Source organism: Salvelinus namaycush, chromosome 21 (genome assembly GCF_016432855.1).
Source record: "Salvelinus namaycush isolate Seneca chromosome 21, SaNama_1.0, whole genome shotgun sequence".
Classification (NCBI taxonomy): domain Eukaryota; kingdom Metazoa; phylum Chordata; class Actinopteri; order Salmoniformes; family Salmonidae; genus Salvelinus; species Salvelinus namaycush.
In genome coordinates this window covers 53,642,898-53,659,213 of record NC_052327.1, presented here as the reverse complement: position 1 = coordinate 53,659,213, position 16,316 = coordinate 53,642,898, and positions in this window count along the sequence as shown.

Here is a 16,316-nt window from a genome sequence, read left to right as displayed (position 1 = left end):
TGTCTGTATCTATACAGGAGGTCCAGAGAGGAGAGGTGTCTGATCCTGTATCTATACATGAGGTCCTTAAAGGAGAGGTGTCTGATCCTGTATCTATACAGGAGGTCCAGAGAGGAGAGGTGTCTGATCCTGTATCTATACAGGAGGTCCAGAGAGGAGAGGTGTCTTTGATCCTGTCTCTCTCTATACAGGAGGTCCTTAAAGGAGAGGTGTCTTTAATCCTGTCTCTCTCTATACAGGAGGTCCTTAAAGGAGAGGTGTCTGATCCTGTCTCTCTCTATACAGGACTCTAATTTTAGATCTGCATATATTTAAATCAATACCCAGTGATCCGATCAACGTCCATCTACATTACAGCTCTGACCTCCACGTCCTCAGCTGGGGTCCCATCCTCAGGACAGCATCGTTCCCTCCAAATCAGATCTCTGTCGGCTCACGTGTCTGAACTAATGCTCGTTGATCTACAGCCAGGGGGGGGGGGGAAATGTCAGTTGAGGAAAATCGATAAAAATGTGTTTAAAAGATTCTAAAACAATATTCTACAGCATCGTTTCCTCTGACCATGTTCTGATCTGATAGCAGCATTCTACAGCATCATTTCCTCTGACCATGTTCTGATCTGATAGCAGCATTCTACAGCATCATTTCCTCTGACCATGTTCTGATCTGATAGCAGCATTCTACAGCATCATTTCCTCTGACCGTGTTCTGATAGCAGCATTCTACAGCATCATTTCCTTTGACCGTGTTCTGATAGCAGCATTCTACAGCATCATTTCCTCTAACCATGTTCTGATAGCAGCATTCTACAGCATCATTTCCTCTAACCATGTTCTGATAGCAGCATTCTACAGCATCATTTCCTCTAACCATGTTCTGATAGCAGCATTCTACAGCATCATTTCCTCTAACCATGTTCTGATAGCAGCATTCTACAGCATCATTTCCTCTGACCGTGTTCTGATAGCAGCATTCTACAGCATCATTTCCTTTGACCGTGTTCTGATAGCAGCATTCTACAGCATCATTTCCTCTAACCATGTTCTGATAGCTGCATTCTACAGCATCATTTCCTCTGACCATGTTCTGATAGCAGCATTCTACAGCATCATTTCCTCTGAATATGTTCTGATAGCAGCATTCTACAGCATCATTTCCTCTGACCATGTTCTGATAGCAGCATTCTACAGCATCATTTCCTCTGACCGTGTTCTGATAGCAGCATTCTACAGCATCATTTCCTCTGACCATGTGTAACAGTATAACTTTAGTACGTCCCCTCGCCCCGACCTCGGGCGCGAACCAGGGACCCTCTGCACACATCAACAACTGACACCCACGAAGCGTCGTTACCCATCGCTCCACAAAGGCCACGGCCCTTGCAGAGCAAGGGGCAACACTACTAATAGGTTTCAGAGTAAGTGACGTAACTGATTGAAACGCTACTAGCGCGTACCCGCTAACTAGCTAGCCATTTCACATCCGTTACACATGTTCTGATAGCAGCATTCTACAGCATCATTTCCTCTGACCATGTTCTGATCTGATAGCAGCATTCTGGTGCTAGCTTCGGGACAAGGGCGTTAGCCACTATAGCCACTCGGTAGCAGCTAGCTAGCAGCGATGATCCGATGCAATGGTCCAGAGCTTACGGCAAGAATCTGGTGGTGTAGTGGATTCTAGTCGTGTTAGTGAAGAGTCCGGGAGGCATCAGCTGTGTTGCCGAGTGATCATAGGGTCCACTGAGCAGGCCAGGAGATGGGCCTGGCTCAAGGCTAGCTTTGGGGCTGGGCCGCTAGCAGTGGCTAACAATGACTAAATAGCTAGTAGCTAATTAGCTGGTTAGCTTCTGATGGCTAGCTGCTGATGGAGGTTCTGGCTATAAGGTCTAAAAATAGCAGATCCGTATCACATTGGGAGAGGCGGGTTGCCAGAAGGTATATTTAATAAAAAAATGGAAAAAGAGATTGAAAATATATTGAAATGTATACAAAAAAGACAAAAAAACATAACATTTACACGGGAGAACGACAAACAACGTCTGCACTGCTACGCCATCTTGGAAAACAGTATTAGTAGAGGTATTGGTGGGATTTAGAGGTATAGGTAGATGTATTGGTAGAGGCATTAGTAGAGGTATTGGTGGAGGTATTAGTAGAGGTATTAGTAGAGGTATTAGTCGAGGTATTGGTGGAGGTATTGGTGGAGGTATTAGTAGAGGTATTGGTGGAGGTATTGGTGGAGGTATTAGTAGAGGTATTGGTAGAGGTATTGGTGGAGGTATTGGTGGAGGTATTGGTGGAGGTATTGGTGGAGGTATTGGTGGAGGTATTGGTAGAGGTATTGGTAGAGGTATTGGTAGAGGTATTGGTGGAGGTATTGGTGGAGGTATTGGTGGAGGTATTGGTAGAGGTATTGGTGGAGGTATTGGTGGAGGTATTAGTAGAGGTATTGGTGGTATTGGTGGAGGTATTAGTAGAGGTATTGGTGGAGGTATTAGTAGAGGTATTGGTGGAGGTATTAGTAGAGGTATTGGTGGAGGTATTGGTGGAGGTATTGGTGGAGGTATTGGTGGAGGTATTGGTGGAGGTATTGGTAGAGGTATTGGTGGAGGTATTGGTGGAGGTATTAGTGGTGGTATTGGTGGAGGTATTAGTAGAGGTATTGGTGGAGGTATTAGTAGAGGTATTGGTGGAGGTATTAGTAGAGGTATTGGTGGAGGTATTGGTGGAGGTATTGGTGGAGGTATTGGTGGAGGTATTGGTGGAGGTATTGGTGGAGGTATTGGTAGAGGTATTGGTGGAGGTATTAGTAGAGGTATTGGTGGAGGTATTGGTGGAGGTATTAGTAGAGGTATTGGTGGAGGTATTGGTGGAGGTATTAGTAGAGGTATTGGTGGAGGTGTTGGTGGAGGTATTGGTGGAGGTATTGGTAGAGGTATTGGTGGAGGTATTGGTAGAGGTATAGCTTATAGGCTAGGGCTGGGACGACACCCGTATCACACTATTTTACCCCTGGTATCGTCCCGGCCCTATTATAGGCTATGTATTATTCATTTATCAAACAAAATCAATCCATCATTAGACATGTAGTATCTTATCCAGCTTTGGGTTTTCACAGTATTTTTTTTTTTTAAAGAGTCAACTTATAGCTATAGCATCTGCTTCTTTAAAAAACAAGTGACAATGTACATAACACTCTTAAAATGTTCTTTGTCACCCTTGTACACCCACTTTTGCCTTGAACTGCTGTTATTCTGCGTAGCTGCAGTGCTGTATCTGACGTCTGTCGTGCCATATGATCTCTGCAGTCATAATAGCTCATAGATAGCGCAGAGACATGCCATCCTTCGGATTTGCTTAGTGGGCCATTTTCCTAGTGTGTGTGTGTGTGTGTGTGTGTGTGTGTTTGTGTACTATGTCAGTGATGTGAGTCACCTCCTCGGTCAGGGGCAGAGCTCCGCTGTGATTTGCGTCCCAAATGACACCATATAGGCCTTGGGCAAAAGTAGTGCACAAAATATGGAATATGGTTCCATTTGGGACTAAGCCCCTCTCCCTGTTATGAGTGCTTCATTTGGTTTGTTTTGTTACACCCATTGTGTTAGGATCCTGGGATTCTATTGTTACAATGTGCTGAGCAGAATATGGAAACACATAATTGACAGATTATTCTGTTGTTACGGAGTATGAAACTCCCACTGTGACGCTAGAGCTGGTTATGGACGCACACGCGCACACACACACACACACACACACACACACACACACACACACACACACACACACACACACACACACACACACACACACACACACACACACACACACACACACACACACAAAATGGTACCTGCAGTTTAGTACACAGGCTAGAAGCTTAGGTGCAGGTTGAGGTCACACAGCTACAGTAGCCATTAGTAGATGGACAGTGCATTCGGAAAGTATTCAGACCCCTTGACATTTTCCACAGTCTTATTCTAAAATGTATTCAATCGTCCGTCCCCCCCCCCTCATCAATCTATACACAATACCCCATAATGACAAAGCAACAGGTTATTAGAAATGTTTGCAAATGTATATATATATTTTTTTACTGAAATACCTTATTTACATAAGTATTCAGACCCTTTGCTAACAAACAACTTAATTTGTGTCCACCTGTAGTGAATTCTATTGATTGCACATGATTTGGAAAGGCACACACCTGTATATATAAGGTCCCACAGTTGACAGTGCATGTCAGAGAAAAAACCAAGCCATGAGGTCAAAGGAATTGTCCATAAAGCTCAGAGACAGGATTGTGTCGAGGCACAGATCTGGGGAAGGGTACCAAAACATTTCTGCAGCATTGAAGGTCCCCAAGAACACAGTGGCCTCCATCATTCTTAAAATGGAAGAAGTTTGGAACCACCAAGACTCTTCCTAGAGCTGGCCGCCTGGCCAAACTGAGAAATCGGGGGAGAAGGGCTTTGGTCAGGGAGGTGACCAAGAACCTGATGGTCACTCTGACAGAGCTCCAGAGTTCCTCTGTGGAGATGGGCGAACCTTCCAGAAGGACAACCATCTCTGCAGCACTCCACCAATCAGATCTTTATGGTAAAGTGGACAGACGGAAGCCACTCCTCAGTAAAAGGCACATGACAGCTTGCTTTAAGTTTGCCAAAAGGCACCTAAATGACTCTCAGACCATGAGAAACAAGATTCTTTAGTCTGATGAAACCAAGATTGAACTCTTTGGCCAGAATGCCAAGTGTCACGTCTGGAGGAAACCTGGCACCATCCCTACGGTGAAGCATGGTGGTGGCAGCATCATGCTGTGGGGATGTTTTTCAGCAGCAGGGAGACTAGTCAGGAGATATGTTTAGTTTTTTTATTGTTTTAAAAAAAAACTTTTTACCCCTTTTTCGTGATATCCAATTGGTAGTTACAATCTTGTCCCATCGCTGCAACTTCCGTAAGGACTCTGGAGAGGCGAAGGTAGAGAGCCATGCGTCCTCCGAAACACGACCCCGCCAAGCCGCACTGCTTCTTGACACACTGCTCGTTTAACCCGGAAGCCAGCTGCACCAATGTGTCGGATGAAACACCGTACAATTGGCGACTGAAGTCAGCTTGCATGAACCCGACCCGCCACAAGGAGTCGCTAGAGTGCGATGGGACAAGGACATCCAAACCCTCCCTTAATCCGGACAACACTGGGCCGATTGTGCGCCATGTCATGGGTCTCCCGGTCGCAGCCGGCTTCGACACAGCCTGGTATCGAACCCGGGTCTGTAGTGACGCCTCTAGCGCTGCGATGCAGTGCCTTAGACCGCTGCGCCACTCGGAGGCCGACTAGTCAGTAGTCAGTATCGAGGGAAATATGAACGGAGCAAAGTATAGAGATCCTTGATGAAAACCTGCTCCAGAGCGCTCAGGACCTCCGACTGGGGTGAAGGTTCACCTTCAACAGGACAACCCTAAGCACACAGCCAAGACAATGCAGGAATGGCTTCGGGACAAGACTCTGAATTTCCTTGAATGGCCCAGCCAGAGCCCGGACTTGAACCTGATCGAACATCTCTGGAGAGACTTGAAATAGCTGTGCAGCGATGCTCCCCATCCAACCTGACAGAGCTTAAGAGGATTTGCAGAGAAGAATGGGAGAAAATCCCATCTCAAGGCTGTAATCGCTGCCAAAAGTGCTTCAACAAAGTACTGAGTAGAAGGTCTGAATACTTATGTAAATGTGATCGTTTTTTATATTTAATACATTTGCAAAAATGTCTAAAAACCTGTTTTTGCTTTGTCATTATGGGGTGTCGTGTGTAGATTGATGAGGGTAAAAAAACGATTTAATACATTTTAGAATAGGGTTGTAACGTAACAAAATGTGGAAAAAGTCAAGGGGTCTGAATACTTTGCAAATACACAGTATGCTTTGCATTGATCATTGGCTTGTGCGTGACATTTATCTGTAACACTGTTGGGATGTTATCCAATATAATTATCCAGGATAATAGTCCATTCATCTAAATGTAGTTGTGCTATACGGCTACTGTTCATCATTATTTTACACTACTGTTTGTCTGTGACTGTCCTTGTTGATCTCATTCGGCCAACCCACCTCCTGCCTCCATTCTAGACCTCCCTCCGTCCCACCATCCCTCGGAATCCTCCTTCATTCAACCATCCCTCGGAATCCTCCTTCATCCAACCATCCCTGGGAATCCTCCTTCATCCAACCATCCCTCGAAACCTCCTTCATCCAACCATCCCTGGGAATCCTCCTTCAACCAACCATCCCTCGGAATCCTCCTTCAACCAACCATCCCTCGGAATCCTCCTTCATCCAACCATCCCTCGGAATCCTCCTTCATCCAACCATCCCTCGGAATCCTCCTTCATCCAACCATCCCTCGGAATCCTCCTTCAACCAACCATCCCTAGGAATCCTCCTTCATCCAACCATCCCTCGGAATCCTCCTTTATCCAACCATCCCTCGGAATCCTCCTTCATCCAACCATCCCTCGGAATCCTCCTTCAACCAACCATCCCTCGGAATCCTCCTTTATCCAACCATCCCTCGGAATCCTCCTTCATCCAACCATCCCTCGGAATCCTCCTTCATCCAACCATCCCTCGGAATCCTCCTTCATCCAACCATCCCTCGGAATCCTCCTTCATCCAACCATCCATCGGAATCCTCCTTCAACCAACCATCCCTGGGAATCCTCCTTCATCCAACCATCCCTCGAAACCTCCTTCATCCAACCATCCCTGGGAATCCTCCTTCATCCAACCATCCCTCGGAATCCTCCTTCATCCAACCATCCCTCGGAATCACTCACTCCTGTATTACCTATAATCAGCCGCTATTGGATGAGACGGGTCTCATTATGTCTGGTGAAATCCAAACACTGCATTCCACAGTAAGAACCTCACACCAATGGTCAGCATGGTGGTGGTAGTGTGATGGTTAGGGGTCAGCATGGTGGTGGTAGTGTGATGGTTAGGGGTCAGCATGGTGGAGGTAGTGTGATAGTTTGGGGATGCTTGCTGCCTCAGGACCTGGACGACTTGCCTTTATAGAAGGAACCATGAATTCTGCTCTGTATCAGAGAATTCTACAGGAGAATGTCAGAACATCCGTCTGTGAGCTGAAGCTGAAGCGCAGCTGGGTCATGCAGCAAGACAATGATCCAAAACACACAGTTAAGTCTACGTGAAAATGGTTTTAAAAAAGCAACACATTTGAAGTTATGGAATGGCCTAGTCAAAGTCCAGACCTAATCCCAATTGAGATGTTGTGGCAGGATTTGAAACGAGCAGTTCATGCTTGAAAACCCACAAATGTCTCTGAGTTAAAGCAGTTCTGCATATGGAAGAGTGGGCCAAAATCCCCCCACATCGATGTGAAAGACTGATCAACAACTACAGGAAGTGTTTGGTTGCAGTCATTGCAGCTAAAGGAGGTACAACCCGTTACTGAGTGTTAAGGGGGACATAACTTTTTCACTCAGGGGAATTGGGTGTTGCATCACGTTGTTAGTAAATAAAAGAAGTATAACATTTTTTATTTGTAAACTCAGGTTCCCTTTATCTAATATTAGGTTTTTGGTTGCAGATCTGATAACATTCAGTATCAAACATATGCAGAAAATAGAGAAAATCAGAAATCAATACTTTTTCACAGCACTGTAGTAGATAATAGGGTTAGGGATGCAGACAGATTTAATCCACATTGGTCCCTTTAGAAAAGGTTACACAGCATCTGCGATAGGCTCTCTTTCATAAACTCTCTCTATTTTGCCCATCTTTTCCCAAAATGCATCACACACACACACAAGATTAATTTCATTAAACCCGAAGAAAAAAAACTACATTTTTAGGGGGGGATAAATGACACATATTTTACTGACTGCAGGTGCCCAGAGGAGTGGCTGTATGCTGTACTAGTAGGCAATAGATGGCTCATACAGGGAGATGTGTCTGAATTGATACACACACACACACACACACACACACACACCTTTATCAAAGGTGTAGTGATACATACAGTTTAGCACAGTGACACATACAGTACACACTCTGGCTCTAACTCCCTCTGTTGAAATCATACTTTAAGACTCTGGCTCTAACTCCCTCTGTTGAAATCATACTTTAAGACTCTGGCTCTAACTCCCTCTGTTGAAATCATACTTTAAGACTCTGGCTCTAACTCCCTCTGTTGAAATCATACTTTAAGACTCTGGCTCTAACTCCCTCTGTTGAAATCATACTTTAAGACTCTGGCTCTAACTCCCTCTGTTGAAATCATACTTTAAGACTCTGGCTCTAACTCCCTCTGTTGAAATCATACTTTAAGACTCTGGCTCTAACTCCCTCTGTTGAAATCATACTTTAAGACTCTGGCTCTAACTCCCTCTGTTGAAATCATACTTTAAGACTCTGGCTCTAACTCCCTCTGTTGAAATCATACTTTAAGACTCTGGCTCTAACTCCCTCTGTTGAAAGCATTTATTTATTTTTTATTTAACCTTCACTTAACTAGGCAAGTCAGTTAAGAACACATTTTTATTTACAATGACCAGCCCTAACCCGGACGACGCTGGGCCAATTGTGTGCCGCCCTATTGGACTCCCAATCACGGACGGTTGTGATACAGCCTGGAATTGAACCAGGTCTGTAGTGACTCCTCTAGCACTGAGAGGCAGTGCCTTAGACCTCTGCGCCACTCGGGAGCACCTCTCTGTTAAACCCATGTTATTCGACTCTGGCACTAACTCTCTGTTAAACCCATGTTATTCGACTCTGGCACTAACTCACTGTTAAAAGCATGTTATTAGACTCTGGAACTAACTCACTGTTAAAAGCATTTCAGCTCACCTAGCAATCGATGTGAGTTTCAGAGAGTTTCATATATCAGGCACTTTTTTTTTAGTTAAAACAAAATATATAGCATATGCTTTCAAGCACTGAGCCATAGGGGACAACAGTTGTAGCATGTTATCGTGCATCATACAAGATGAATTGTATTTTACAAGGCTGCTTGTTTGAGTTGAAAGACTTAGAGCCACAGAACACGCAGATTGGCAGGTGTTTTTCTGTTGCTCATTAGAAAAAACTAGATTTCAGTCTTGGAGGTGTGTTTCTCTTGACCGATTCTGCGTTTGGTTAATGATGTATGATCTCCATGAGACTCCGTAAACGCGGAAGTCTATTTCACTTCCTCAAAATCCCCAGAATGAATCTAAGATAACTCAAGAAATATGTAATAAATTGACTTTTTTTTTGTTGTTGCTGAGGATGTTTTAGTTGCACAATTTGACGTCTAAGGTGTTTGGTGCAGAAATTTCTCAAGTTAAAATATGTGCGATTTGTTGTCTTATGTAAACAAAGTCGGAGCTACTGTTTAAGTCGGTCTCACTGTGCTATTGGATAGAGAGCAATCGCTGCAGATGTCCACCCGATGTTGGTTAGGCAAATGGACATCTTCTAATCAAAACCCAACCTTAAAATGTACCCTTTGTGACACACGGATGTTCCCAACTCCATTTTAGAGGAGACTGACTTCATGACCAAAAAGTATCTTACTTACATTTTGCAGTCAATTTGGACACTAGAATAACTGTTTCTGACTAGGCCGTTTTCAAAAGGATTCGTTGCTTTTAAAAAGGCAGCCGCTCTTTAATACCCATCACAACATATTGCCATGGTTTCAGCAACGATGCATAAAAAGGCATGAAGTGTGAAGGAATAGGAGGTTGCTATATGTTTAAATGGGCCTCATGGGTCTCTCCCTAATATCCTGTCACAGTGTACGTGCAGCTAGTCACACACACACACACCATCTGTTTTACTATCTTTGTGGGGACCTAAAATTGACTTCCATTTAAAATCCTATTTCCCCTAACCCATAATCGTAAACCTAACCACTAAGCCTAAAATAGCCATTGTCCTCGTGGGGACCTGGGAAATGTCCCTATGAGGGCGAATTTTCCTTGTTTTACTATCCTTGTGAGGACTTTTGGGGATTTCTTGTACCCACGAGGACAGTAATACAGGGCACACACACACACACACACACACACACACACACACACACACACACACACACACACACACACACACACACACACACACACACACACACACACAGCAACATGCATGTTAGCCATCTGCTGTGAGATAAATGAATGAAGATTAGCCCACCAGTGCTAAGTGAAAGGTCTTAATTATGGAGGCTCAACCTCTCCACTAAATCATGTAGAGACCAAGTCTACATCCCAAATGGCACCCTATATAGTGCACTACCTTAGCCCATAGGGTTCTGTTGAAAAGTAGCACACTATATAGGGCATAGGGTGCCATTTGGGACGTGACCCAACAACAGGAGGAGCACCAGGACTGGGTCAAAACCGTAATGGATGTTCAATATTTACTGCCATGAATAAATCCAAAACGATCATTCGGAACATAACAAAACAACCAACACCTTCTTTTACGCTTCCTTATTATTCCCAGGAGTAAATATTTAACTATAGAGAGAAGATGTTTATAGAAGCAAACACGATATGACACTTTAATGCGCTTCTATTCCTTAGTGGAATACTTGACAAAAGTGCTTGCAGCAGAAGCAGTGTGAAAGTATTGCACAAAGTTCAAGTGGATTAGGGTACTCAGGGTACTCAATATTAGGGTACTCTGGGTATCTGGGTATATGCAGCACACCATTATTTTGTCTACACAAAGGCCTACCTACATATTAATTGAAGTCAGCATTTCTGCTGATACAGTGTTACAAATGCATCACTGTATTTATCACCCACTGCAATTAAACTACTATTACTTTCCTATGCGGTTCATTAATGATTTGTTAGGTTGTCAAAATGAAAAAAAAAAAAAAAATGAAAATAAAAATTGCCTGCAGCATTTAATCTATCTTCTTGGTCAATATATTTTTGTGCAGGCACCTACTGATGTTGAGTGTTACAATCTGCATGCATGATCTGGTTCCTCTCTAGGTTTCTTCCTAGGTTCCTGCGTTCTAGGGAGTTCTTTCCTGGCCACTGTGCTTCTGCATTGCTTGCACTCTGAGGGTTTTAAGCTGGGTTTCTGTAAAGCACTTTGTGACTACTGACGATGTAGAAAAGGGCTTTATAAAATAAATCCGATTGATTGCTAAACTAAACGGATGGTGTAGACTTGTTACAGATCTGTTTGTATACAGGCTTAGTCTCATCCACATTATTCTCCCTGCACATCTTCTCTAATCAAACTGAGTGAGTAAGAGCAGGCTGCCTGCTCTATTGAAGACGAAACACTTTCTTGTCCACAGAGCAGAGCCCGCCTCCCCTACGACAGTACAGTATCTCAGTGTTCTGTACTGTAATACACAATCATCGGCTTGCTTATTTTAATGCCGTGGGCTTGATTGATGGCAAATCTATGCAATCCTAGGGATCGGTGGAACTGCCTAATGGAAAAGTGACAAGTGTAGAGAAAGGTTTAAATCGATAAGGCATAAGCCAAACGAAGAGTGACTTTTCTGGCCTTCAAAAATCGATAACCACTATCATATTTGTTTGGCTTATTGAATGATGCAATTACTGTACGCCCTGATTTATATATTAATTTGTTTGACATTTTGCAGGATGCAATCTCTTGATGCACCCTTTCTATTTCAAGAATGCCCAAAATGGGCACTTTGTATGACTATAGGGGTATACATATTTTATATTTATTGACCCTCTGTCTTGTTTAGACAAGAGTTGAGGGAGGTTCAGTGAGTATAATTTTTTGGACAAGCACACAAAATTCTGTTTTGTGCTGTAGGCTTTTATTCACACACACAGGGGCGGACTGGGACCAGAAATCGGCGCTGGCATTTCTAACACACTGGACCATTTTTTCCCCTGAGGCCCCCAAAACAGTCCATTATTTCCCCCTGAGGCCCCCACAACCGTCCATTATTTTCCCTGCTGGCCCACACATCAGCCCATGTTACTCTTTAAGCCAGATAATTATAATTTTGCACAAAAAAAGTTTGACAGGCCCACAGCTAGTTAGCTGTTAATAACTGTGAAAGATGGACCAGCCCATTTGTCATTTGCCCTCCTGTCCTTACACAGACAAACATAATTTTCTCTAGAAATTCATCATGATTCATTTGCATGCATGTCATATTGCAGGTTAAGTGTGCCGTTTGAAAGATAGTCTAATGACTGAAAATCGTATTATTAGCTAATTTGACCTCAATGCGCGATAATTATGCTGATGCTGTGGCGTGGGTTCTCGACCTTGTAACAAAAAAACGTGTTTACAGTGGAATGACGCGTGATGCTGCGTTACTTTCCACGTACCCATCTAGTCCACCACCCGAGAAAAGCATTGGTCTATCCCAGGCAGACCGGTCACTGTAGCCGCGCTGTTGAGAAGAAACCCGAACGGTACTGGTAGAGGGGAAAGGCATCCTGTGCCTGCCTTTTGCAGTGCGGCTGCTCTGGAGACACGCGGGACAAATCATCTATTCCTTTCCTAAAAGGATTTCACCCATACATTATAAGGACCAGTACACCAAATAAGGTGAATACATTTATGAATACATATGGACTTCTAGTTAGTTTCAGCTTGAGAGAGAGAGAAGACCGTGTGTGTAGTGCCGCTGCGATTTGCGAGAGCATTCACTACCACTCGTTTATATAGCTAGCTACCTGGCTAAGCTAGGCTAAGCCAGCGACCTTTTCAAATCCAATTGTTAGGTTGATTAGCCAACGGCCGAGGAGATAAAACCACTTGGCATGGCGTGTTGACAGCGACTCTAGGTGACATAATGTTGCCGTTGTGTTAGCCAGGACTGCTTGATTTCACCGGGAGTAACAAAATGTCGGCCACGGTTCCTTCTAACCGAAGCGAAGGTAGCGCCTGTAAAAAAAAGCTAGCTAGTTCGCTGTGTTGTGTGTGTGGTAAGAAATCATACAAAATACGCCCATAAACTTAGGACAAGCATGGTGGTTGAATTATGACACAGCATCTTTACTCTGCACATTTCAGCGGTGTGTGTGGAAGGTCTTACCCCCAGAACCAAGCACCTGTCTCTCAGTTTAAAGTCTGTTGTTGCTAATGTCAGCTGTGCTTGAGCTACACTATGTGACTGTTGATGCTAGCTAATATAGTTGGCCGTATAGTTCAGGCAGCAATGAATCAAAACACCAACTTCACCTAAGTTAGCCAGGTAATGCATGTAGTTTGCTACATTTTATACTGAGATGTTTAAGTTAGATTGTAACTACATGGCTAAATATCGCCTCGATGTTAAAGAACACAGGTTAGCTGCTATGCTGGTGAGCAAGCTGGCTAAAATAGCGTTACACAGTCAGCTGTTTAGATCACGTTAGAGGGGTTAGCTAGTGATGTTTGATCGGGGATTTTCTAGGTAACCATTATATTTATAACAGGCTAGTTAAGTATGGTTATATCTAACTACCTCCGTCACCTGTTGAATATAGATGGTCAGGCAGCATCTGTCATCAGTCCTTCCAACAGGAGTCCTGCCCTGTTGGGCGTTGTCCTGTATCCACGGTAACTTTACCAACTAGGTTACATGGAGGACAAGAGGCTACTGGTGCTTTCAAGACAACTAGGAACTAGGGGGGAAAAAATCACAACGGCAGTGATCTTCAGCTCGTAAAGACTTGAGGTCTATAAAGATGCCTGAGTTTCCTGAATTGGAATTCTGAGTTATATTTGTTTTTTTTCTTCCCTCCAGAGTTCCCAGTTGTTTTGAATGCAGTATAGGACTTGTCATTGTGACCTTTTGACTTGTGTGTATGTGAAGGGGACACACTCTTTTCACGCCATATCGATACAAACTGATGGTAGCAGGTTAGGAAAGGATTTTTGTAAACCCTAACCCTTTTCCTAACCTTTAACAGTCTCCTAACCTGCTACATTACAGTAGCGGCGGTGTGTGGGTAAAATCACTGGGGAAACGAAGCCAGGGAAAAAAAATAGTTTGTGTTGTTTGCTCTGTAAGCTGTTAGTTCATATTCTTTGCCACTGTAATATATTGGTCTAAGGCCAAAACAATAAGACACAGCGGCAGAGTAAATTCAACTACACCTGTGTTTCATCACAAAAGCGGAGAGCAACATATTTCCGGTAAAGTCGACAGAGCATATTGCATTTAACAAACAAATACAAGACGTGTATTTTTATGTTTAAAAAATAATAATCTAATTGTACTGCTTGCATCAGTTACTTGATGTGGAATAGAGTTCTTATGTAGTCTTGTCTCTATGTAGTACTGTGCACCTCCAATAGTCTATTCAAAGGGAGCATCAGACTAGCAGTGTTTAAAAACAGGCTGTTTTTATTTATTTCATTACATTGTCATCTCAGTAGGACTAAGTATGTGTGTCCTCTGGCTGGGCAACACATTCAGAGACTTGTCCCAAAGCCACTCCTGCGTTGTCTTGGCTGTGTGCTTAGGTTCATTTTCCTGTTGGAAGGTGTACCTTTGCACCGGTCTGAGGTCCTGAGCGCTCTGGAGCAGGTTTTCATTAAGGATCTCTCTGTACTTTACTCTGTTCATCTTTGCCTCGATCCTGACTAGTCTCCCAGTCCCTGCCGCTGAAAAACATCTCCACAGCATGATGCTGCCACCACCATGCTTCACCGTAGGGATGGTGCCAGGTTTCCTCCAGATGTGACGCTTGGCATTCAGGCCAGAGAATCTTGTTTCTCATGGTCTGAGAGTCATTTAGGTGATTGTTGGCAAACTCCAAGTGGGCTGTCATGTGCCTTTTACTGAGAAGTGGCTTCTGTCTGGCCACTCTACCATAAACCATGGGGCGGCAGGGTAGCCTAGTGGTTAGAGCGTTGGACTAGTAACCGAAAGGTTGCAAGTTCAAATCCCCGAGCTGACAAGGTACAAATCTGTCGTTCTGCCCCTGAACAGGCAGTTAACCCACTGTTCCTAGGCCGTCATTGAAAAAATAAGAATTTGTTCTTAACCGACTTGCCTAGTTGGATATCATAAGGTGAATGCACCAATTTGTAAGTCGCTCTGGATAAGAGCGTCTGCTAAATGACTTAAATGTAATGTAAATGTAAAATGTAAATAAAGGCCTGATTGGTGGAGTGCGGCAGAGATGGTTGTCCTTCTGGAAGGTTCTCCCATCTCCACAGAGGAACTCTGGAGCTCTGTCACAGTGACCATTAGGTTCTTGGTATTGGTCACCTCCCTGACCAATACCCTTCTCCCCCAATAGCTCAGTTTGGCCAGGCGGCCAGCTCTAGGAAGAGTCTTGGTGGTTCCAAACTTCTTCCATTTAAGAATGATGGAGGCCACTGTATTCTTGGGGACCTTCAATGCTGCAGAAATGTTTTGGTACCCTTCCCCAGATCTTTGCCTTGACACAATCCTGTCTCGGAGCTCTACGGACAATTCCTTCGACCTCATGGCTTGGTTTTTTTCTCTGACATGCACTGTCAACTGTGGGACCAAATCATGTCCAATCAATTGAATTTACCACAGGTGGACTCCAATCAAGTTGTAGAAACATCTCAAGGATGAGCAATGGAAACAGGATGCACCTGAGCTCCATTTTGAGTCTCATAGCGAAGGGTCTGAATTCCTGTTTTCGCTTTGTCATTATGGCGTATTGTGTGTAGATTGATGAGGGGGGAAAAAATTAATAATTGTATACATTTTTAGAATGAAGCTGCATCGTAACAAAATGTTGAAAAAGTCAAGTAGTCTGAATATATCCAAATGCACTGTATATATGCTGAACAAAAATAACAACAAAAAAATATATATAAACGCACCATGCAACAATTTCAAATATTTCACTGAGTTATAGTTCATATAAGTAAATTAGTCATTTTGAAATAAAATCATTGGACCCTAATCTATGGATTTCACATGATTGGGCTTGAGCGCAGCCATGGGTGGGCCTGGGAGGGCATAGACCCACCCACTGGGCAGCTAGGCCCACCCACTGGGGAGCTAGGCCCACCCACTGGGGAGCCAGGCCCACCCACTGGGGAGCTAGGCCCACCCACCGGGGAGCCAGGCCCAGCCACTGGGGAACTAGGCCCACCCACTGGGGAGCTAGGCCCACCCACCGGGGAGCCAGGCCCAGCCTCTGGGGAACTAGGCCCACCCACCGGGGAGCTAGGCCCACCCACCGGGGAGCTAGGCCCACCCACCGGGGAGCCAGGCCCACCCACTGGGGAGCCAGGCCCACCCACTGGGGAGCCAGGCCCACCCACTGGGGAGCTAGGCCCACCCACTGGGGAGCTAGGCCCAGCCACTGGGGAGCTAG